This window comes from Bombina bombina, chromosome 2 (genome assembly GCF_027579735.1).
Source record: "Bombina bombina isolate aBomBom1 chromosome 2, aBomBom1.pri, whole genome shotgun sequence".
Lineage (NCBI taxonomy): Eukaryota > Metazoa > Chordata > Amphibia > Anura > Bombinatoridae > Bombina > Bombina bombina.
Window position 1 is genome coordinate 291,076,163 of NC_069500.1, and position 23,369 is coordinate 291,099,531.

The 23,369-nt window shown below is 39.9% G+C and overlaps 1 protein-coding gene and 1 pseudogene across 2 annotated transcripts in view; both read left to right on the top strand.

The window, feature by feature from the left end:
* The window catches only part of HSD17B4 (hydroxysteroid 17-beta dehydrogenase 4), a 790,821-nt gene that overhangs the window by 549,380 nt on the left and 218,072 nt on the right, over positions 1-23,369 (top strand). The window lies entirely within an intron of this gene.
* On the top strand, positions 22,390-22,508 carry LOC128651099 (uncharacterized; annotated as a pseudogene).

Below are 23,369 nucleotides of genomic sequence, written 5' to 3' on the forward strand. Positions count from 1 at the left end.
TATACCACATAAATTATTTGCTAGCACTATGTTTGCTTTCCAACATATTTCTAATTTTTATGTTTTGAAATTTTATTTTAAATATTTTGCATTTTGACTGTTTTTCATGAATTTTATTTGTATGGTTGATGTTGGTGTTTGTTTATGGAACTCATTTACAGAGGTGAGAGGGTGAAGTGATATTTCAGCCACTGCCTTTGAAGGGGACTGAGTCACCTTCTTCACCTTGCCTACCCTGGGTATAACAATTAAATAAACTTTATTGCTCAAACATAGCAGATAGGCAGTTCTCTGGTATACTAGTATCCGTCTTATGTAAACTACATACACTAATTGAAGACAAAAGGTATATACTCCAGTACTTAGAGGCACTAGATAAGAGTCCCAGAAGAACAAGCGACATTTAAACCAGTAAAGCCGGGTGAGTATCAAAGTAGCACTTAACCACAGACCAGGTAACAAAATTCCTTTGTATGCAGAGTAGGCATCTCAATAACCAGCTAAATAGGAGCAGGTATGAATGTCTAGGTCAGGCTGTGATACTGGAGAACTGGTAGTTTCAGGACTAGGTTGTCAGATAAGCAGGGACAGAATAGTAGTTATATTAGCAAAATGCTATAGATCTAGTTGCTACACGGCAGGAGGAGAATATAAGGAATTTTTGTTATAGATTATACTGCTGCAGGATTACCAGATGAGCATAATAAGCATAGCAGGAGACATAGCTAAGCTTTTTACTGCTGCAGCAGGTGATTTCTCCATTTTCACCACGTAAGTCCTTGCGCTGGATATTGGATACCGATTTGCGACGCGGTTCTATGTTAGCCTATGGGAGTAATGATTGAGGGCGACGGGTGAAATATACGCGCATAACTTTTATGCCACGCCATATATGTAATACCAAAATCGCGTAAAATCTGGCGGCGGAGGATTTTGCGGGCGACGCTGCATATGTAATGGAGGCGCAGATGAGCAGAATAAGTTTAGCTAGGAGACATAGCAAAGCTTTTTACTGCTGCAGAAGGTGGCATTGTGAGGTGTGAGGCAGGATTACCAGATGAGCAGAATAAGCATAGCAGGAGACATAGCAAAGCTTTTGACTGCTGCAGAAGGTAGCATTGTGAGGCAGGATTACCAGATGAGCAGAATAAGTTTAGCAGGAGATATAGCAAAGCTTTTTACTGCTGCAGAAGGTGGCATTGTGAGGTGTGAGGCAGGTTGACCAGATTAGCAGAATAAGCATAGCAGAAGACATAGCAAAGCTTTTTACTGCTGCAGAAGGTGGCATTGTGAGGCAGGATTACCAGACGAGCAGAATGATTTTAGCAGGAGACATAGCAAAGCTTTTTACTGCTGCAGAAGTTGGCATTGTGAGGTGTGAGGCAGGATGAGCAGAATAAGATTAGCAGGAGACATAGCAAAGCTTTATACTGCTGCAGAAGGTGGCATTGTGAGGTGTGAGGCAGGATTACCGGATGAGTAGAATAAGCATAGCAGGAGACATAGCAAAGCTTTTTACTGCTGCAGTAGGTAGCATTGTGAGGCAGGATTACCAGATGAGCAGAATAAGTTTAGCAGGAGACATAGCAAAGCTTTTTACTGCTCCAGAAGGTGGCATTGTGATGTGTGAGACAGGATTACCAGATGAGCAGAATAAGTTTAGTTTGAGACATAGCAAAGCTTTTTACTGCTGTAGAAGGTGGCATTGTGAGGTGTGAGGCAGGATTACCAGATGAGTAGAATAAGCATAGCAGGAGACATAGCAAAGCTTTTTACTGCTGCAGTAGGTAGCATTGTGAGGCAGGATAACCAGATGAGCAGAATAAGTTTAGCAGGAGACATAGCAAAGCTTTTTACTGCTCCAGAAGGTGGCATTGTGATGTGTGAGACAGGATTACCAGATGAGCAGAATAAGTTTAGTTTGAGACATAGCAAAGCTTTTTACTGCTGTAGAAGGTGGCATTGTGGGGTGTGAGGCAGGATTATCAGATGAAATCATGCCAAGGATGGACAGTAGTTCAAACAAATAACATAGACTGATAACTGGAACAAACCTAATCCCGGAAAGCCAGAGATTTAAATAGTCAAGGGGAGGCCAGGGACAGGCCACAAACCAGCAAAAGTCAGACAAGACAAGTATTATAAACTAGGAACACCAAACAAGGGTTTAGTGACTATGCACATTAACAATTTTCCTAAATAGTTGCATGACATGAAAGAAAATCCGGAAGTCTCTGACTGTAGTTCTCAATACTTTTGACATCCATGGCTTTTTATTTATCTTGAAATAGGTTTCTTATGCAAAACTTCAAGATAATAAGGTGGATAAGTTCCTTACTCTTAGATGAAACAAAAAATGTCTTTAAAAATGCAGGTTCAGTAATGAAGGAAATTACTTTCATGGCATATTACCTAAAATGTTTATTTAAAAAAGGAAAATAACCACAAAAATGGAAGACGCATTGGTTATCTAGGGCAGTATTAAAGTATTTTAAGTATGAATTAACTAAGTGGAAAATGATGATTTGATTTTTGTAGTTAAAGGGACATGAAACCAAAACCTTTTTTTTTCTTCATGATTCAGATAGAGCATGGGATTTTAAACAAATTTCCAATGTATTTGTATTTTCTAATTTATTTTGTTCTCTTGGTATTCTTTGTTGAAAAGGATACCTAAATAGGCTCATGAGCTGCTGATTGGTGGCTGCACATATATGCCTCATGTTATTGGCTCACACAATATGTTAACTAGCTCCCAGTAATACATTTCTGCTTCTTCAACAGATGATGCCAAGAAAATAAAGCAAGTAAGACAGTAAAAGTAAATTGGAAAGTTGTTTAAAATTGTATGCTCTATTTGAATCATGAAAGAAACATTTTTTGTTTCATGTCTCTTTAAAAAAACAAATAGACCAAACACCATCAGCTATTTTTTAAAGCTTATTTCGTATTAAAAAAAAAATATAGGATCTGCAATCTAACTTCTTGGACTAATGGGCCTAGTATACCATTTTAATCATTCATTGTCTGCCTTTGGTTGTAATGTTTTTTTCCAGTTCATTTTCCTATATTTATAAATGTATTTATTTTGTGATAAAAAAATAATTTTAGAAATATATTTGAGCCTACTTCAGCACCTTTTTTTAAGGTATGGGCAAAAGTCAAGTTTTCCTTGGGCTGAATTGTAAAAGCCTTTTTTTTTTCTTTTCTACTTAGACCTCCAAGAAACTTCAATCATGCCTAATGAATACCTAGTTCACACTGTGAGACCATTTTACATAGCATACAATGTGAAATCATAATGTAGTTTGTAAAAAAATGTATTTCAGGATGTACTGCTATCATAGAATACAAAATGAGCAATCTAAAGTGAAAATAAACTGTGCATATTCTTTCATTCTACATGGTACTGCATTTGTATCTCCTCAGAGAGATAAAGAGACTGTTCTGTATAAAGACACAGAATTATTTTTTTTTATGTAAAATTTCTTTTTGTGCTCTATACTGAGACATTGTAAAACTTGCAGTAGCAGCTTACAGGTTAAACACACTGAGCATAGTATTTGGTAAAGTGCTCTAGTACCTGTTTAATTTCCCAAAACTAGTTAGCAAAACGGCTGATGATGTAAATGGACAGTCCATCATCCAGTCCTCTGAAAAGGGTTTTCTTTATTCAGACACGGTGAGTCCACAAATCATCAATTACTGTTGGGAATATCACTCCTGGCCAGCAAGAGGAGGCAAAGAGCACCACAGCAAAGCGGTTAAGTATCACCTCGCTTCCCACAACCCCTAGTCATTCTCTTTGCCTCTAGTGCAAGGAGGAGGTGAAGTAATTAGGTGTCTGTATAAGATTCTTCTATCAAGATTTTTCTATTTTGAAGCCAGAGCAGGCTTGCTCTGATCTTCCATCACAAGCTGGGTTTAGCTGTACTCCACGTTAGTCTCTTTAGTAGGGCTGTGGTAGCTTTTAAGCAGTTAGGAACTTGTTAAGTGTGCTTTGCTGTGTTTTCCTAACATGTTGCTGCCCTGGTATAGAAAGCCTGAGTAGGTTTACTCTGTTTTTCTTTTTTACACAGGTCTCTGTGAGGAGTGTCATCCTCTCATACTTTGTGAGTCGTCTGACTGCCGGACGGCTAGAATGCAGGTAAGTGCCTTTTATCTTCTAAAAAGATGGGAGATTGTGCACTTTTACATATTCTGCAACTCTGGTTGGGACATTATATTCCCTAGTTGGGATATTCTTAGGCAGCGTGCAGGCACTTATGGTGACTTTTAAAGAGAGACAGACTGCTGCTCCTTCAGGGGTGAATGAAGGGGTTAATCAGTGTGTTGGGCTCTTTTCTTTAAAGTGGATTATTAGAAAATCGATAAGGGTTTGAATTTTAGTATTTATTATTTATTTTTTATAGACTTGTGTTTTATAGAATTACCTAGTCAGGGAGAGGTTTGTTTTCACTATCGGCTGGGAGTGCGAGCTTTATTAAGCACTGCTCACTCCTCAGACCGATTTGTCTCTCCCTCTTGTCTCTTCCGTTCCTAGTTGGAGCGGTGTCGACGGTGTTGTCTGTCTGTTGGAAAGTGGAGAAAGACTTAGTGCTCAGTTTTTTCTCTCTGAACCCTTATATGTTCGCTCCCTCTAGAGTATCAGGCGCCATGTTGCTCCGCCTTCTTCTTTACTCAGAGGCCACGCCATTTTCACTGCGCTCTGTTCTTGGTCACATGACCCTGCCTCCTTTCTCCGAGATCGGAGCAGTGAGGGTTTCTGTCCCTGTGTGCTACGGCACATGTAGTAAAGGAAAGTTCTTTTTATCTAGGGGATTGAGTACCAATTTTAGAGCGCTGAGCGAAACCTGCAGTTGTTGGAGCATTTCTAGTCTCTTAAAGTGACAGTATATGTTTATTAAGTCCTTATATTTGTTATGGGCAGTTTGATTAAACTCCTGAAAGTGACAGTTTGTTTTTATTATGGATGTTTAATCTATTCTATAAGCAATCTTTATATAGATTACTGCTTCAATTCTAGACATTCTTTATATGTTTTTAAGTGACAAAACAAATTTCTTTCATGTAATTGGCAAGAGTCCATGAGCTAGTGACATATAGGATATACAATCCTACCAGGAGGGGCAAAGTTTCCCAAACCTCAAAATGCCTATAAATACACCCCTCACCACACCCACAATTCAGTTTTACAAACTTTGCCTCCTATGGAGGTGGTGAAGTAAGTTTGTGCTAAGATTTCTACGTTGATATGCACTTCTCAGCATTGTTGAAGCCCGATTCCTCTCAGAGTACAGTGAATGTCAGAGGGACGTTAAGGGAGTATCACTTATGAATACGATGATTTCCCTAACGGGGGTCTATTTCATAGGTTCTCTGTTATCAGTCGTAGAGATTCATCTCCTACCTCCCTTTTCCGATCGACGATATACTCTCAATTTACCATTACCTCTAATGATAACTGTTTCAGTACTGGTTTGGCTATCTGCTATATGTGTATGGGTGTCTCTTGGTAAGTATGTTTTTCATTATTTAAGACACCTCAGCTATGGTTTGGCACTTTATGCATTTATATAAAGTTCTAAATATATGTATTGTACTTATATTTGCCATGAGTCAAGTTCATGTATTTCCTTCTGCAGACTGTCAGTTTCATATTTGGGGAAAATAAAAAATTTTTAAGAAATTTATTTCTTACCTGGGGTTTAGTCTTTTTTTCAATTGACTACTTCTTAGACTTTATTGCGTCATTCTTGGCGCGAGAATTTTTTTGGCGCGAAGAATACGTCTATGACGCAACTTCGTCATTTCCGGTGTCATAGTTGACGCCGGAGCCTTACACGCGGTTGCGTCATTAGTGACGCGAGTGTGTCATTTCTGGTTATTATTGGCGCCAAAAAAGTTTCAGTTACGTTGTGCGTCATACTTGGCGCCAAACTTTTTCATTATTTTAATACCCCATTGATGTTTGCCTCTTGCCTTTTTCTCTATCAGAGGGCTATGATTTTTGCATTTTTTCCCATTCCTGAAATTGTCATATAAGGAAATTGATCATTTTGCTTTATGTTGTTTTTTCTTTTACATTTAGCAAGATGTCTCAATCTGATCCTGCCTCAGAAGTTTCTGCTGGAACATTGCTGCCTGACATCGGGTCTACCAAAGCTAAGTGCATTTGTTGTAAGATTGTGGAAATTATTTCACCAAATGTCATTTGTAATAGTTGTCATGATAAACTTTTACATGCAGATAGTGTGTCCATCAGTAATAGTACATTGCCAGTTGCAGTTCCTTCAACTTCTAATGTACATGATATACCTATGAATTTTAAAGAATTTGTTTCTGATTCTATCCAGAAGGCTTTGTCTGCATTTCCACCTTCTAATAAGCATAAAAGGTCTTTTAAAACTTCTCATTCAGTTAATTAAATTTCAAATGACCAACAACATAATAATTTATCCTCCTCTGATGAGGATCTATCTGATACAGAAGATCCTTCCTCAGACATTGACACTGACAAATCTACTTATTTATTTAAAATAGAGTATACGCGTTCTTTATTAAAAGAAGTGTTAATTACTTTGGATATTGTGGTAAGCAGTCCCCTTGACGTTCAGTCTAATAAACGTTTAAATGCTGTTTTTAAACCTCCTGTGGTTTCTCCAGGGGTTTTTTCCTAATCCTGAGGCTATTTCTGATATGATTTCTAAGGAATGGAATAAGCCAGGTACTTTTATTCCTTCTTCAAGGTTTAAAAAATTGTATCCTTTACCAGCAAATTCTATAGAGTTTTGAGAAAAAAAAACAAAGTTGATGGGGCTATTTCTATTCTTGCTAAACGTACCACTATTCCTATGGAAGATAGTACTTCCTTTAAGGATCCTTTAGATAGGAAGCTTGAATCTTATCTAAGGAAGGCCTATTTATATTCAGGTCATCTTTTCAGACCTGCAATTTCTTTGGCTGATGTTGTGGCTGCATCAACTTTCTGGTTGGAGAATTTAGCGCAGCAAGAATTGGATTCTGACATATCTAGTATTATTCGCTTACTGCAATATGCTAATCATTTTATTTGTGATGCCATTTTTGATATTATCAAAATTGATGTTAGATCCATGTCTTTAGCTATATTAGCTAGAAGAGCTTTGTGGCTTAAATCTTGGAATGCTGATATGACATCTAAATCTAGATTACTATCTCTTTCTTTCCAAGGTAATAATTTATTTGGTTCTCAGTTGGATTCTATTATTTCAACTGTCACTGGGGGAAAGGGAGTTTTTGTACCTCAGGATAAAAAACCTAAGGGTAAATCTAAGGCTTCTAACCGTTTTCGTTCCTTTCGTCAAAATAAGGAACAAAAACTCAATCCTTCCCCCAAGGAATCTGTTTCCAATTGGAAGCCTTCCTCAAATTGGAATAAATCCAAGCCATTTAAGAAACCAAAGTCAGCCCCTAAGTCCGCATGAAGGTGCGGCCCTCATTCCAGCTCAGCTGGTAGGGGGCAGATTATGGTTTTTCAAGGATATTTGGATAAATTCTGTCCAAAATCAATGGATTCAGAGCATTGTCTCTCAAGGGTATCGAATAGGATTCAGAGTAAGACCTCCTGTGAGAAGATTTTTTTCTCTCACGTATCCCAGCAAATCCAGTAAAAGCTCAGGCTTTCCTGAAGTGTGTTTCAGACCTGGAGTCTTCAGGGGTAATCATGCCAGTTCCTTTTCAGGAACAAGGTTTGGGGTTTTATTCAAATCTATTCATTGTCCCAAAAAAGGAAAATTTATTCAGACCAGTTCTGGATCTGAAAATTTTGAATAGTTATGTAAGAGTTCCAACTTTCAAGATGGTGACTATAAGGACTATTCTGCATTTTGTTCAGCAAGGACATTATTAATAGACTTGCAGGATGCATACCTTCATATTCTGATTCATCCAGAACATTATCAGTTCCTGAGATTCTCTTTTCTAGACTAGCATTACCAATTTGTTACTCTTCCATTTGGCCTAGCAAGAGCTCCAAGAATCTTTTCAAAGGTTCTAGGTGCCCTACTCTCTGTAATCAGAGAACAGGGTATTTCCTTATTTGGACGATATCTTGGTACTAGCTCAGTCTTTACGTTCTGCAGAATCTCACACGAATCAATTAGTGTTGTTTCTTCGGAAACATGGTTGGAGGATCAATTTACCAAAAAGTTTCTTGATTCCTCAGACAAGGGTCACCTTTTTAGGCTTCCAGATAGATTCAGTGTCCATGACTCTATCTCTAACAGACAAGAGACGTTTAAAACTGGTTGCTGCCTGCCGGCACCTTCTGTCTCAGTCATTCCCTTCAGTGGCTATGTGCATGGAAGTTTTAGGTCTCATGACTGCAGCATCGGACGCGATCCCCTTTGCTCGTTTTCACATGAGACCTCTACAGCTTTGTATGCTGAACCAATGGTGCAGGGATTATACAAAGATATCACAATTAATATCCTTAAATCCCAATGTACGACACTCTCTGACATGGGGGATAGATCACCATCGTTTAGTTCAAGGGGCTTCTTTTGTTCGGCCAACCTGGACTGTGATCACAACAGATGCGAGTCTTTCAGGTTGGGGAGCTGTTTGGGGATCTCTGACAGCACAAGGGGTTTGGAAATCTCAAGAGGCAAGATTACCAATAAATATTTTAGAACTCCGTGCAATTCTCAGAGCTCTTCAGTTTTGGCCTCTGTTAAAGAGAGAACCGTTCATTTGTTTTCAGACAGACAATATCACAACAGTGGCTTATGTCAATCATCAGGGTGGGACTCACAGTCCCCAAGCTATAAAAGAAGTATCTCGGATACTTGCTTGGGCGGAATCCAGCTCCTGTCTAATCTCTGCGGTGCATATCCCAGGTGTAGACAATTGGGAGGCGGATTATCTCAGACGTCAGACTTTACATCCAGGGGAGTGGTCTCTCCATCCAGATGTGTTTTCTCAGATTGTTCAGATGTGGGGTCTTCCAGAGATAGATCTCATGGCCTCTCATCTAAACAAGAAACTTCCCAGATACCTGTCCAGGTCCAGGGATGTTCAGGCGGGAGCAGTGGATGCGCTGACACTTCCTTGGTGTTATCATCCTGCTTATATTTTCCCGTCTCTAGTTCTCCTTCCAAGAGTGATCTCCAAAATCATCATGGAACAATCGTTTGTGTTGCTGGTTGCTCCAGCATGGCCACACAGGTTTTAGTATTCAGATCTGGTTCGGATGTCCAGTTGCCAGCCTTGGCCACTTCCGTAAAGGCTGGACCTACTGTCTCAAGGTCCGTTTTTCCATCAGGATCTCAAATCATTAAATTTGAAGGTATGGAAATTGAACGCTTAGTACTAAGTCATAGAGGTTTCTCTGACTCAATGATTAATACTATGTTACAAGCTCGTAAATCTGTCTCTAGAAAGAGTTTGGAAGACTTAGATTTCATGGTGTTCTTCTCATAAATTCTCTTGGCATTCTTTTAGAATTCCTAGAATTTTACAGTTTATTCAGGACTTCCTGATATTCACTGTTTTGTACAGGCTTTAGTTCGTATTAAGCCTGTCATTAAATCAATTTCTCCTCCTTGGAGTCTTAATTTGGTTTTGAAGGCTTTACAGGCTCCTCCATTTGAGCCTATGCATTCTTTGGACATTAAACTACTTTCTTGGAAAGTGTTGTTCCTTTTGGCTATCTCTTCTGCTAGAAGAGTTTCTGACCTATCTGCTCTTTCTTGTGATTCTCCTTTTCTGATCTTTCATCAGGATAAGACAGTTTTGCGGACTTATTTTCAATTTTTACCTCAGGTTGTGAATTCTAACAACATTAGTAGAGAAATTGTTGTCCCTTCTTTGTGTCCTAATTTCCAAATTTCTTTTGTTGATGCTTTTTACTCCTTTCTTTATCACCCCACTGCTTGGCTATTCGTTAAACTGAATTGTGGGTGTGGTGAGGGGTGTATTTATAGGCATTTTGTGGTTTGGGAAACTTTGCCCCTCCTGGTAGGATTGTATATCCCATATGTCATTAGCTCATGGACTCTTGCCAATATGAAAGAAATTAATTTATCAGGTAAGTTTTTATCGTTTCTTTTGTGTTTGTTCTTGGAGTTTAATATCTGCTCCTACGGTCACACGTCTTCTCTGACTTGCATTTTAGAGTATTAATGAAAGACTTAAAGCTTCCTTTATTTTCTCTCAGGATGATACTGTCTAGGCAATGCTACAGTTTTCACGGTACAGCAGGTTCAATTTTTATGTTTCCTCCAATTCCACGCTTGTGGCGTTCCCTTTCAATGATGAGACCTTGCATGGACTTGGTGTGATAGTATTATCCTCTGTCTTCGGACCACACATCAGAGGTAGAGACTAAAGGAAAAGCTTTTTCTTTTTTCATTTGGGTCATGTCTTCGAACCCAACCTAATTTAGTCCAATCTACTATTTCCTCTCAGGCGCAGATTTCTCCTTCTAGAATATCTACAATCCAGGTATGATGAGAGGCATTTATTGAACTGGGTTCAGGATCTTCCTCTCTGGGAGTGATAGTTCCAGTCCCAGAGGCCGAATTATTAAAGTTCTTGTGGACCTGATCCCACAGTGCGGATCTGGTCCGCAAGACCTCGCTGAATGCGGAGAGCAATACGCTCTCCGTAATTCAGCATTGCACCAGCAACTCACAAGTGCTGCTGGTGCAACGCCACCCCCTGCAGACTCGCGGCAAATGGGCCGCCAGCAGGGAGGTTGAATTCCGCCGATCTGTCCGCCTGCTCATAGCAGGCGAACAGGGTTATGGAGCACCGGTGCTTCATAACTGCTGTTTCTGGCGAGTCTGAAGACTCGCCAAAAACACAGGCCTACAAGCTCCATACAGAGCTTAATAAATGGGCCTCCATGTCTGGAAACGGGATCTAGGTGTCTACCCCTAGTTTCTCAAGCTGGTGAGGTAGCTCAGTTGGTAAATGCCCTGATTACATATAAGCTGGTGTATAAGATCCACAGCACAGATCTAAATCCCTGCAGGGCCGACTCAGTCCTTCATCCTTCTGAGGCGATATAATGAATACCATTACATTGGGTAATAATAACAACTATTACTATTCAGCTTTGAGTCCCACTGGGAGAAGGGCGCTATATAAATACTGGTTATTTTTATAAAAAAAGTTCTGACCTTCAGTGGTATCCATCTCCTTTGGTTCTAGAGGGCCTGTTCATAACGAACATAGTCCGGATGGATGTGTATTTGTTTCCTATAATAGGGATCTTATCAAGTTGTTGAGTTGCGTCTTCCTAGGAAGATTTTAGGTCTTGAGGTATTCATGGGTGTCTTTCTGAACAATATATGGTTCAGGCGACATCCTTGCTACTAGCAGAATCTCACACAAGATCTTATTGGCGTTTTTCTCGTCCCACGATTGGAAGATCAATCTGGGGAAAATGGCTCTTGTTCCGACTTCAAAAGTGACCTTCCTAGGAATCGTTATAGATTCTCTATGTATAAAAAAAAATTCTGACAGAGGTCAGAAAAGCCTTCTGTTCGCTTGTCTGTCCCTTCAGTTGGGGACACGGCCATCAGTGGCTCTATGCATGGAGGTACCTCTGCAGGGGCAAATAAAGGTCCTAGACCCTACTTCAGATCCCTTAAATAATACCCTTCATCCAGTCTCTCTATGAAAGGGGAAAAATTAACCCCTTAAGTTCCACACACTTCAGTGCCTGCCAAACTGCCCCACTGATAACGCCTTAAGGAAATTACATGTCCCAGATGATGATCCACAAGAGGAATTAACCTCCAAAGTGCTGTCCTCCAGTACCTAGAAGGCAAAGGCACTTACCTGTGGATCCAGCTGCAGGCCAGGAACAGCTTCTTAGGTGTGATAGATACTCCACTCTCTATCAGGGAACTGAAGAAAAAGAAAGAGCACAGTAACCAACCCTGGCTTTCTATGAAGGGATAGCAATAATGTTAGAAATAAAGCAAAGACAACCTCGCCACTTTCTACCTGCTTATAGCCACCATTACTCTTACTAAAGAGATTGATATGGACACAGCATAGCCCCTAATCCTTGCTTGCAGGGAGAAGTACCCATAAAAGGATTAAATATATTCAGACACCATCTTCGCGCATTCTCCATTGACAAAGGTAAAGAGAATGACTTGGGATTATGGGTAAGGGAAGTTACACTTAACAGCTTTGCTAAGGTGCTCTTTGCCTCCTCCTGCTGGCCAGGAGTGGAATATCCGACTAGTAATTGGAATAACGTTGTGGACTCTCCATGCCATAGGAAAGAGATTATGTTTTTTAGTGCTGCTAAATCCTAACGTTTTTTGAAATGCTAGAATTTACCATCACTTTTAATGCCAACGTTTCAGGTTAATATAAAATATCTGCCTTCTGTTGCTGCATATATTTATATATAAAATGTATTTTTTTTTTTAACCATTACATCATAACACAGTAATGACTCCTGTCACTCATTATTGTTGTGCCTGTTTTGGCCACTTTTGTATATTCAGCATACTGCATACATTACCACCACTCTGCATATAATGAATTGTATGCCTTTTTACACGTATTGTATGCTTTTTTGGACCATATTTTATTGGCATAGTGATAGGTACTATTCATGAATAGAAGACAGCACTGAGTGAATGCAGACCACAGAGGGGGCTTACAAAGCCCATCCACATTGCACAACTACTTTAAAATATAAAATGGACCTTTATTTAATTTATACCACATAGTTCAACAACAAAAGAGTGATATTTACGCCATAATTTGGTGCAGCCTAACGGCTACATTTAGAGTTTTGTCAGTAACGACCCGCGTAGCTAACGCTGGCTTTTTTCTGGCCACACCTTTTAAATAACTCTGGTATTGAGAGTCCACAGAATGGCTGCGTTAGGCTCCAAAAAAGGAGCGTACAGCATATTTAACGCAACTTCAACTCTCGATACCAGAGTTGCTTACGGACACGGCCAGCTTCAAAAACATGCTCGTGCACGATTTCCCAATAGAAAACAATGGGGCTGTTTGAGTTGAAAAAAACCTAACACCTGCAAAAAAGCCGCGTTCAGCTCCTAACGCAGCCCCATTGTTTGCTATGGGGAAACACTTCCTACGCCTGCACCTAACACTCTAACATGTACCCCGAGTCTAAACACCCCTAACCTTACACTTATTAACCCCTATTCTGCCGCCCCCGCTATCGCTGACCCCTGCATATTATTATTAACCCCTACCGCCGAACCCTATATTATATTTAGTCAATCAGCCAATCAGATTGAGCTCGCATTCTATTGGCTGTTCCGATCAGCCAATAGAATGCGAGCTCAATCTGATTGGCTGATCGGATCAGCCAATCGGATTGAACTTGATTCTGATTGGCTGATTCCATCAGCCAATCAGAATTTTCCTACCTTAATTCCGATTGGCTGATAGAATCCTATCAGCCAATCAGAATTCGAGGGACGCCATCTTGGATGACGTCCCTTAAAGGAACCGTCATTCTTCAGTTGGACGTCGTCGGAAGAAGATTGATTCGCGCTGGAGGTCTTCACGATGGAGCCGGTCCTCATTGGATGAATATAGAAGATGCCGCTTGGATCAAGATGGTTGCCGGTCTGGATCGCCTCTTCTTCCCGGATAGGATGAAGATTTTGGAGCCTCTTCTGGACCTCTTCAGCGCCGGATGATGGATGTCTAGCCCCCGCTTGGGTTGGATGAAGATTTTGGAGCCAGGACGGATCGGTGATACCCGGTGAGGAGAAGATAAGGTAGGAAGATCTTCAGGGGCTTAGTGTTAGGTTTATTTAAGGGGGGTTTGGGTTAGATTAGGGGTATGTGGGTGGTGGGTTGTAATGTTGGGGGGGGGTATTGTATGTGTTTTTTTTACAGGCAAAAAAGCTGAATTCTTTGGGGCCTGCCCCGCAAAGGGCCCTGTTCAGGGCTGGTAAGGTAAAAGAGCTTTGAACTTTTGTAATTTAGAATAGGGTAGGGCATTTTTTTATTTTGGGGGTCTTTGTTATTTTATTAGGGGGCTTAGAGTAGGTGTAATTAGTTTAAAATTGTTGTAATATTTTTCTAATGTTTGTAAATATTTTTTTATTTTTTGTAACTTAGTTCTTTTTTATTTTTTGTACTTTAGTTAGTGTATTTAATTGTATTTATTTGTAGGAATTGTATTTAATTAATTTATTGATAGTGTAGTGTTAGGTTTAATTGTAGATAATTGTAGGTATTGTATTTAATTAATTTATTGATAGTGTAGTGTTAGGTTTAATTGTAGATAATTGTAGGTAGTTTATTTAATTAATTTATTGATAGTCTAGTGTTAGGTTTAATTGTAACTTAGGTTAGGATTTATTTTACAGGTAATTTTGTAATTATTTTAACTATTTTAGCTATTAAATAGTTCTTAACTATTTAATAGCTATTGTACCTGGTTAAAATAAATACAAAGTTGCCTGTAAAATAAATATTAATCCTAAAATAGCTATAATATAATTATAATTTATGTTGTAGCTCTATTGGGGTTTATTTTACAGGTAAGTATTTAGATTTAAATAGGAATAATTTATTTAATAAGAGTTAATTTATTTCGTTAGAATAAAATTATATTTAACTTAGGGGGGTGTTAGGGTTAGGGTTAAAATTAGCTTTAGGGGTTAAAAAATTTATTAGAGTAGCGGTGAGCTCCGATCGGCAGATTAGGGGTTAATGCTTGAAGTTAGGTGTCGGCGATGTTAGGGAGGGCAGATTAGGGGTTAATACTATTTATTATAGGGTTATTGAGGCGGGAGTGAGGCGGATTAGGGGTTAATAACTTTATTATAGTAGCGGTGCGGTCCGCTCGGCAGATTAGGGGTTAATAAGTGTAGGCAGGTGGAGGCGACGTTGAGGGGGCAGATTACGGGTTAATAAATATAATATATGGGTTGGCAGTGTTAGGGGCAGCAGATTAGGGGTACATAGGGATAACGTAGTTGGCGGCAGTGTACGGAACGGAAGATTAGGGGTTAAAAATTTTTTATAGAGTGGCGGCGATGTGGGGGGGGGCCTCGGTTTAGGGGTACATAGGTAGTTTATGGGTGTTAGTGTACTTTAGAGCACAGTAGTTAAGAGCTTTATGAACCGGCGTTAGCCCAGAAAGCTCTTAACTACTGACTTTTTTCTGCGGCTGGAGTTTTGTCGTTAGATTTCTAACGCTCACTTCAGACATGACTCTAAATACCGGAGTTAGAAAGATCCCATTGAAAAGATAGGATACGCAATTGACGTAAGGGGATCTGCGGTATGGAAAAGTTGTGGCTGGAAAGTAAGCGTTAGACCCTTTCCTGACTGACTCTAAATACCAGCGGTAGCCTAAAACCAGCGTTAGGAGCCTCTAACGCTGGTTTTCACGGCTACCGCCAAACTCTAAATCTAGGCCTTAGTGTTTTGGTTTGCTAGGCAGTTCTGGGTGCAAAGTTTTTGTTATTTTGGGGGGGGGGGGTTGTACACTGATTGTTATGCATCATTTTTGATTCAGCAATTTTCCATTCACTCAGATTAATGTGGATGTGTGCAGGATTGTGCTTACCCATTAGCAGCCACTATTAAACACTAAGTGATGTTGTATTCAAAGCAAATATGAGACTGAGAACAATATGCTGCTCTATTTATTATATTAATTTAAATATAGAAGAGATAAGTGCAAAGTTTTAGTGTCTTTAAGTTCATAAGTAGTGCCATGTTGTATCTTGGGTTATTTTAGGTTTAAAACCATGTACTCCTCATCTAATCTCATCTACTAAAGCCAGTTAGGGACAGTTAAAATAAGGCAGATAATCTTACAAGGTTTAATGTCCCTTTTAATTCACAATTTTTTTTTCTTCAGTAAACTACCAGTAATTCTCCACTATTTTAGTATTCAGCTAGCTGCCAGTAATTGTCACTTATATTCTGTATAGTAGGCTGCAACAATCTTGTATGATACATGATACAGCAGACTCCTGGTAAGTGGACATTGTTATTGATTAATATTTTTCTTTGTCCATAAAGTTTCTCAGTGTATATTTAGGGTGATTTATGTATCGCCTGTATGGTCTTTGTCTCATTAAGGTCCCAGCAAGAATCGAAGTGCAGATGTTGCTCCCATATGTTCCCGTTAAATTAAAGATGCTTAGCGAGACAGGATAACTGCAATTTCTTTATTTCTTTTCTCACAGAGATTTATTTACTCCTATATGTTCACTTGTTTCTAATATACTAATGTGTAGAGCTGGGTGCAGACCATTATAAAAATGAAAATTTCATAGTACCTCACTTTTAATTGGCATAAAGGAGAAGGATGGTATTGCAGAACTTAGCAATTGTACAACCCATTTGTTTGACCTATCATTTACGCTGCATTTTAATGTTATGGTTTCCATTACTTCCATTTTCATTAACCTATTTCTTTGATATCATTTGTCGTTTTTTTATATGCAGCTGAATTTGGAAAGTATATTTTCTGTTATTACAGCCTTAAAATCTGTACTGCTATGGACAAAGGGAATAATGAACAATTTAAACCTGTACTATCTCTGTGTATGGCTAGCAATGAAGTGTTGACTTTATTGATCACCCACCTTAAGGGATAGTCTAGTCAAAATGAAACTTTTATGATTCAGATAGAGCATACAGTTTTAAGCAACTTTCTAATTAACACCTATTATCAATTTGTATTCATTCTCTTGGTATCTTTATTTGAAAAAGCAAGAATGTAAGCTTAGGAGCCGGACCATTGTTGGTTCAGCATCTGGGTAGCGCTTCCTGATTGGTGTCTAAATGTAGCTCCTAAGCTCCTAAATAAAGATACCAAGAGAACAAAGAAAAATGTATAATATGTGTAAATTAGAAAGTTGCTTAAAATATCTGAATCATAAAAGTCTAATTTTGACTAGACTATCCCTTTAAAATTAATACCTGCCATTATATAATTGGCAAGGGAATACATGCTTCTAAGTTTGTTTTTGTTCTTTTTATACTTTGTATAATGTGTAAAGGCCAATCCTATTGAACTTTACACATTTTAGCATGAGCTATTTTCATCTGATTATTTATGCCTCAGATTTTTGGTCCCTCAATCTAAAGAAAGATCTCATAGCAGACATTAGCTCTTTATTGCTTCTGGACAGAGGTACAAATAATATATGTAATTCTTTCTAATGACATGGTGAGTCCACGGATCATCATCAATTACTGTTGGGGATATCACTCCTGGCCAGCAGGAGGAGGCAAAGAGCACCACAGCAAAGCTGTTAAGTATCACTTCCCTTCCCACAAACCCCAGTCATTCTATTTGCCTGCGGTGCAAGCAGGAGGTGAATTTTTGGTGTCTGCTTACGTCTCTTCAATCAAGATTTTATTATTTTGAAATCCGGAGTACTCTGTACTTCCTCTCAGGACTGGGTGTAGCCATACCCCACGTTAGTCTCCTCAGTAGGGCAGTGGTGGCTTTAAAGCAGTTAGGAACTTGTAAGTTGTGCCTTGCTGCGTTTTCCTAACAGGTTTGTTGCCCTAAGTATAGAAAGCCAGAGTAGACTTACTCTGTCCGTTCTTATCTCCTAAGGTCCCTGTGAGGAGAGGCCTCCTCTCATACCGGGTGAGCTGTCCTCCTGCCGGACAGCTGAATGTGCAGGTAAGTGCCTTTTGTCTTCTGGGGCTAGGAGGCTGGCACTACAGGGCTTAATTTCTCTCTGTACCTTATGTGGGGCACTACATCCACAATCTAGGATGTCTAATGGCAGTGGGCAGGCACTTCATATGTGACAGGGAGACTTGGGGTTTATCCTTCTTCAGGCAAGGAATGGGTTAACCTTATATGGTGACTCAGTCAAATTTTTTAGGATTACAATTAGAATGTTGTTGTGTGAGGTTAATCATTCCCTCATCCATTATTTGTGCATATAGCAAAGTCCCTCTAGGTTCTGAATGGAGCTAGAGGCGCCTTTTCCTATGTTGCTATTTGAAGGTTTTATCTTCCTCTTGCTGTTTAAGAGTGGACCTAAATTTATTATTTTTTTTGCCTAAAGGGAAAGATCTGGAGGCCTGCAAGGGATTCAAAAATGTTCGCTCTCCTCTGTGTTTTGCAAAATACTTTTGGCAGAATGAAGCGCGGTACATATGTGCGCTTCACTTTATGGCCGTTTTTAGTTCCCGCCTCCGTCTTCTCTGTTTCAAGTGCGATACTTAAGCGGAGCGGCGCCATCTTGGAAATTGTTCGCTGGCTGTTCCCTCAGTGACAAGCTGACAGCTTGTAGGAATTAGAGCGGGGGCACTCAGAGATCAAATATTGAAAGGGAGTGCTCCTTTTTTACAGCTAGCCTACTTTAAGGGCATTCTCTGAGTTACATATGTTTCCCCGCCTCGTTCTCTGGTTTCTGTATGTTTTTTAAAACTGTTTTTACAGATTTTCCAGATTTCCTCACGTTTAGAGGACATTGCGAATGACATAGATGTTGCTCTGTCAGAAACGTTTGTTTTCACATTCTATGTTTATGGCCATACTGTGTATTAAATATTTAATGTGTCATATTTCTTAAGGTTATGTACCACTTTTGTTAGTGGTAGACATTCATTTGGCCTTGGAACAGGGTCTGTTTTTTTCTATGAATGATTACGGCTCTTAAGGACAACTTTTGTTTGGCAAACATTTATGTCCATCATTTTATTTTGAGGGCAAATTGTTGTTGTAAACATTTATGTCCCTCATATTAAATAAAATACTTTTGAAATAATGATATATATTTTTATTTGAGCCTCTTGTTCCTCAATACAAAATTTCTAGACAGTTTATTTGGTCTATGCTTTTCGAACTGCATATATTAGCCAGAGCTATGGAATGTACGCCTAGTTTGTTGCAATCTGAGTCTCATGTCTCCCAGGATGATACTGTTCAGGCATTGCCACAGCTTGCTCCCAAGCCACTATGGCGTCACATACAGTGCCCTGCGGTTCCTCTCAAGCTCCTGGAGGAGTGTATTTGCCTACAGAATTTGCAGCTCAGGTACCCTCTGCGGTAGCTACGGCTTTATCTGTTTTTCCTTATCTACAGGGGAAATGCAAAAGAACATTAAAGTTTCAGATGGTAAGGTTTATGTTCCACATGCTGCTACACAGGTCGCTCTCTCTTCTAAGTCTAGGGAGGAGGATTCGCCAGTAGTTTCTGAGGGTGAAGTTTCAGATTTGGGCAGTATAATTCCTGCTTCTGATGCTGAAATGATCTCCTTCAGATTATGCTTGAACACCTTGTGTATTGTTAAAGGAGGTTTTTGGCTATTTGGACGACATTGATGCCCCCGTCATTGTTAACCATTGGACGTTTAGTAAACTTTTTTTTTTTTTTTATTTTTTTTTTTATTTTTAATATTTTTTATTGAGGACATAAAAAGAAAACAAGAACATACATCATACACAGAGTAAGTAATATAAAGATATTCACATCATATCTGAGAAAGGTTGTGCAAACTTAGGTAAAAGTCCTCACTTTATATCCCCCTTTAACCATATCTTAGGCCACTCTTGGACCTAGTTTGAAAGTCTTATTACTGTCCGGGGATTATTATAGAATGATGGAGAAGATTTGATGAAAAGTAAACATAATACAACACAAAAAAAAAAAAAAGAAAGCTGCATCCAACTGTAAAACATTGTAGACTTAAGCCTAAACATAGAGATTGTTAGATGCTATTGCCCGAACTGGTATTTCAAAAAACATTAGACATTGCAAGAAAAAAGAACAATATCAGAATATCCTTAGATAGGCTCTTATTGCTGGAAAGGAACCTGAAATCCATACATTTGGTGTTTTAGGAAATTACACTGTAGAACAAGAACAAGATAATAAACTTTGCAACAATTAAAACCACCTTATAAGCTCTGTGTAGATGTACACTTATATATTCCTTATTCGTCATATCTTTAGGGATGAAGTAGCAGTATTATACTATATGCCCCCATGTGAATCTTTCTATAGTTAAATGTTGATGGTGTGTGTGTCACGACATTTATGTTACTTTTATTCACCTAACGGCCCCGGGCCCTGGACCGTCAGGTCATGACAACAGTGTTGTGGTCTTGGAGATGGGAGAAAGCAATCTTCAACTTGCACCTGTACAGTATATATCACAGAGGGTAGATATACATTCCCCAAAGTTAGACACAGACAATACTATAACATTGGTAGGCTTAATGGTGATATAGTTATAATATAAGTAATGGTGGTTTTGGCGCATTTTTATAAACAAAACTCTCATTATGGACAACCTGAAAATGCACGAACACACATAATACAACTGTGACACTCACAGAACATGGGAACATTATTCGTATCTTTTTTAGCAGTTACCAAAGTTCCTTTTGGTCAGCGAGCTCAATACACTTTAAGGTGGCATGTCCGAGTAACGAGTACGTCTGCCTAACCCTCGTGGTGGTCGTCCCCTGTGTGGGTTTGTAATTTTGTGGGTCAATGTCTCCAAGGAGACACCCGTACCGGGTTGCTTGAGCCTCTTCTCCAACGCAGGGTGTTCCGTAAGTGTCTTGAGGTGTGGAGATTCTGAGCAGATCCAGGTCTGTGATAAACTTTGGCGTGTTTTAAGGGCCTTAGTCCAAAATGTGAGTTCTGGGGCTGCATCCGCAAACTTACTGGTAGTCGGGTTGCTCAATGTAATGAAATCTTCTGCCGCCCGAGGGTCCCCCTCAAGCCCCCACGATGGCAACACCGGTTTCGCTGATCCTGTAGGGTCTGAAAACAGCAGCATTATAGAAGGCGATTCCCCTGCATCAGGTCTGACACCCATCTTTGCTGGTGTGAAAGATGATGTACTGTCGATAGCCCGCTGAATTGTTTTCTCATTCGCCATTGTGTCTAGCCATTCGTTCTCCTCTCTCTGCAAGGTCGGGTCCGGACTGTGGTCTGTTGAGCGTGGCGGTACTGTCCCCAACAATTTGGTAGGCGGTAGTCTGCTTATCAGAAGCTGTAAGTCTTGTTCCGTTGGTGCCCTGTCCATCATATTTTTCAGCAATAGTTCAATTTTAGTTAGATGAGAATCGATCCTCCTAGAAAAGTTATCGGACCACATGGCGGTATGCGAGATCAACATCATTGCCCGCTGATAGCTGTATTATATTGAATATATTTCCTGTCTATTGTCCGGAAAGTCAATATAGATGTAAGGAGCCTAGAATGCCAGCAAGTATAGTATATATAGCCAGTTCTAGCAAAATACCCCCAGAGATCCGGGGGGGGTGACGTTGCCTGCAAATGTGCCGCCACTACAGGCCTCTATCGTCCAATTCCGTCTCTGATCTCATTAATACAGCGTTTTCCTCTGGTTCTATTGTATAATCTGTGAAGTAATACGAAAATAATCGTATTGTGGGTAATTGCTGTAGGTTTATTACAATAATCGGCAATTTATTGCATTTTCCTTCAGAGCTCTAGAATAGTGCGACCACTCTGTGCCGCTGCTTGGACACGCCCCCCCGGACGTTTAGTAAACTTTATCTCTTCAGTGATGTTCCTTTCTTCAGGGCAGAGTAGGAGACGCTAGGGATACCTTTCTCCCTGTCTCCAGTCCTTTTAAGGATTCTCCGGTTGCTGATTTCTTTAAATGCACCTAGGTAGAATGGGCACTTTTGTATCTGGAGGTTTAATTGTTCTTTTAGAGCAATGCCTTGTCTTATTAGACTTGCTGTACTAGACATTGAGGCTCCAGTCTTGGCAGCTGAGTAACCTTCCTGTGGTTTAGTGGTACAGCTTAGGCTTTATAATTCTGCAGTTGCAGGTTCAATTCTTATTTTTCCTCCTAATCAACGCTTCTGGCATCTCTTTTTAAAGTTGAGACCTTGTTGGGACTTGGTCTAGCAGAATTATCCTCTGACTGTAAGGGTGAAAGAGATTTTTTTCTACCACAGGTCAAGAGAGTAAGTCTGAAGGATAGTTTAATTTTCCCTTTTTTGCTCAATCATGCCTTTTGGAGTCCAATCCAAGATTTCCTCCCAGGGGCAGTTTTCTCTTTCTAGGCAATCCAGGTTTGATGAGAGGCTTTCCTTGAACTGGATCTTCAGGATCTTCCTCTCTGGGAGTGACTTTCACGTTCCAGTTTGGGAACAGGATCTAGGTATTTACCTCACGTAACTCAGATTCTGACCTTCAAACTTGAGTTTCTGAGTTTTCGTCATCCTAGACAGACTTTTAGGTCTTGGGATATTGCAAGGGTTGTTTTTCTGGACAATATATAGTTCAGGTGTCATCCTTACTGTGAGTTACCTCTCTTTGAAGAGATCTTGTCCAATCTTCTTTCCCAGGGAGGGGAAATGAATCTGAAGTAGGAGTCCTTTGTTCCATCCACAAGGGTCATTATTTGGGTTTACTGCCACTATACCCTGAATGCACCCCATTCCGTCTGATCTCTGAAGTTATGCAGGGTCAGGCCTGGTCAGTACCTGAATGGGAGACCACCTGGGAACACCAGGTGTGGTATGCTTGGTCCTTAATAGATTCTCTATTTAGGTGAGACTTTCTTCTCTCTGGTCTACTGTCCGGCCAACGGCGAGCCCTAGTGGTCCAGTAGCTAGCTTAGTCTCTTTGCTACCAGTAGATGGGGAATTCGGATCTAGCTACAGCTGATTTCCTCGCTTTTCAGTGATTCAATATAGGAGGGAATTGGTCTAATGTTTCCCATGGACATAATTTCCTTTGCTATTTTACATAGAAGGGAGGTTTTTCAGATCAAAAGATAGATCTCAGGGCGCATGCTTCTGGAAATATTCCTGTGTAATGTTACCACAATGCCAATCTGCTGCGCTAGTAAGCTGACTGGGTCTTGTTTAAGGATTATGGACTCAGAAGTGTCTACTCTCCTCTTTAACATCTTGGAGTAGAGAGCGATTTGCAATGCTGTGAAGGCTTGGGCTTTTGGTCTCAGTCGTCCTTAGCCTGGTTCCAGTTGGATATTATCGCCTCATTGGGTTATTTCAACCACCAGGGAGGAACTAGGGGTTCCTTAGCCATGTAGGAAGTGATTTGGAATGTTCAGTGGGCGGAAGCCCACTATTGCTGTCTGTCCTCCATTTTTCAAGGGTGAACAATTGGCTTCTGAACAGACATATTTTTTATCCCGGGGAGTGGGTCCTCTTCTGGAGGTGTTTTCTAGGTAAACCCTCAGATGGGGAGTCCGGAGTAGGCTTCTGAGGGCGTTTCGACAGTACGCCAAGTTTCCTAGTTATGATTCTAGGTAAAATGATCCACTGACCGTCCTGATAGTTGCTGGCATACCTTTTTTCTCTGTTTGTTCGCCTTACACAAGTTATTGCTCGTATTTAACAGGAGAGTGCGGTGGTGTTTC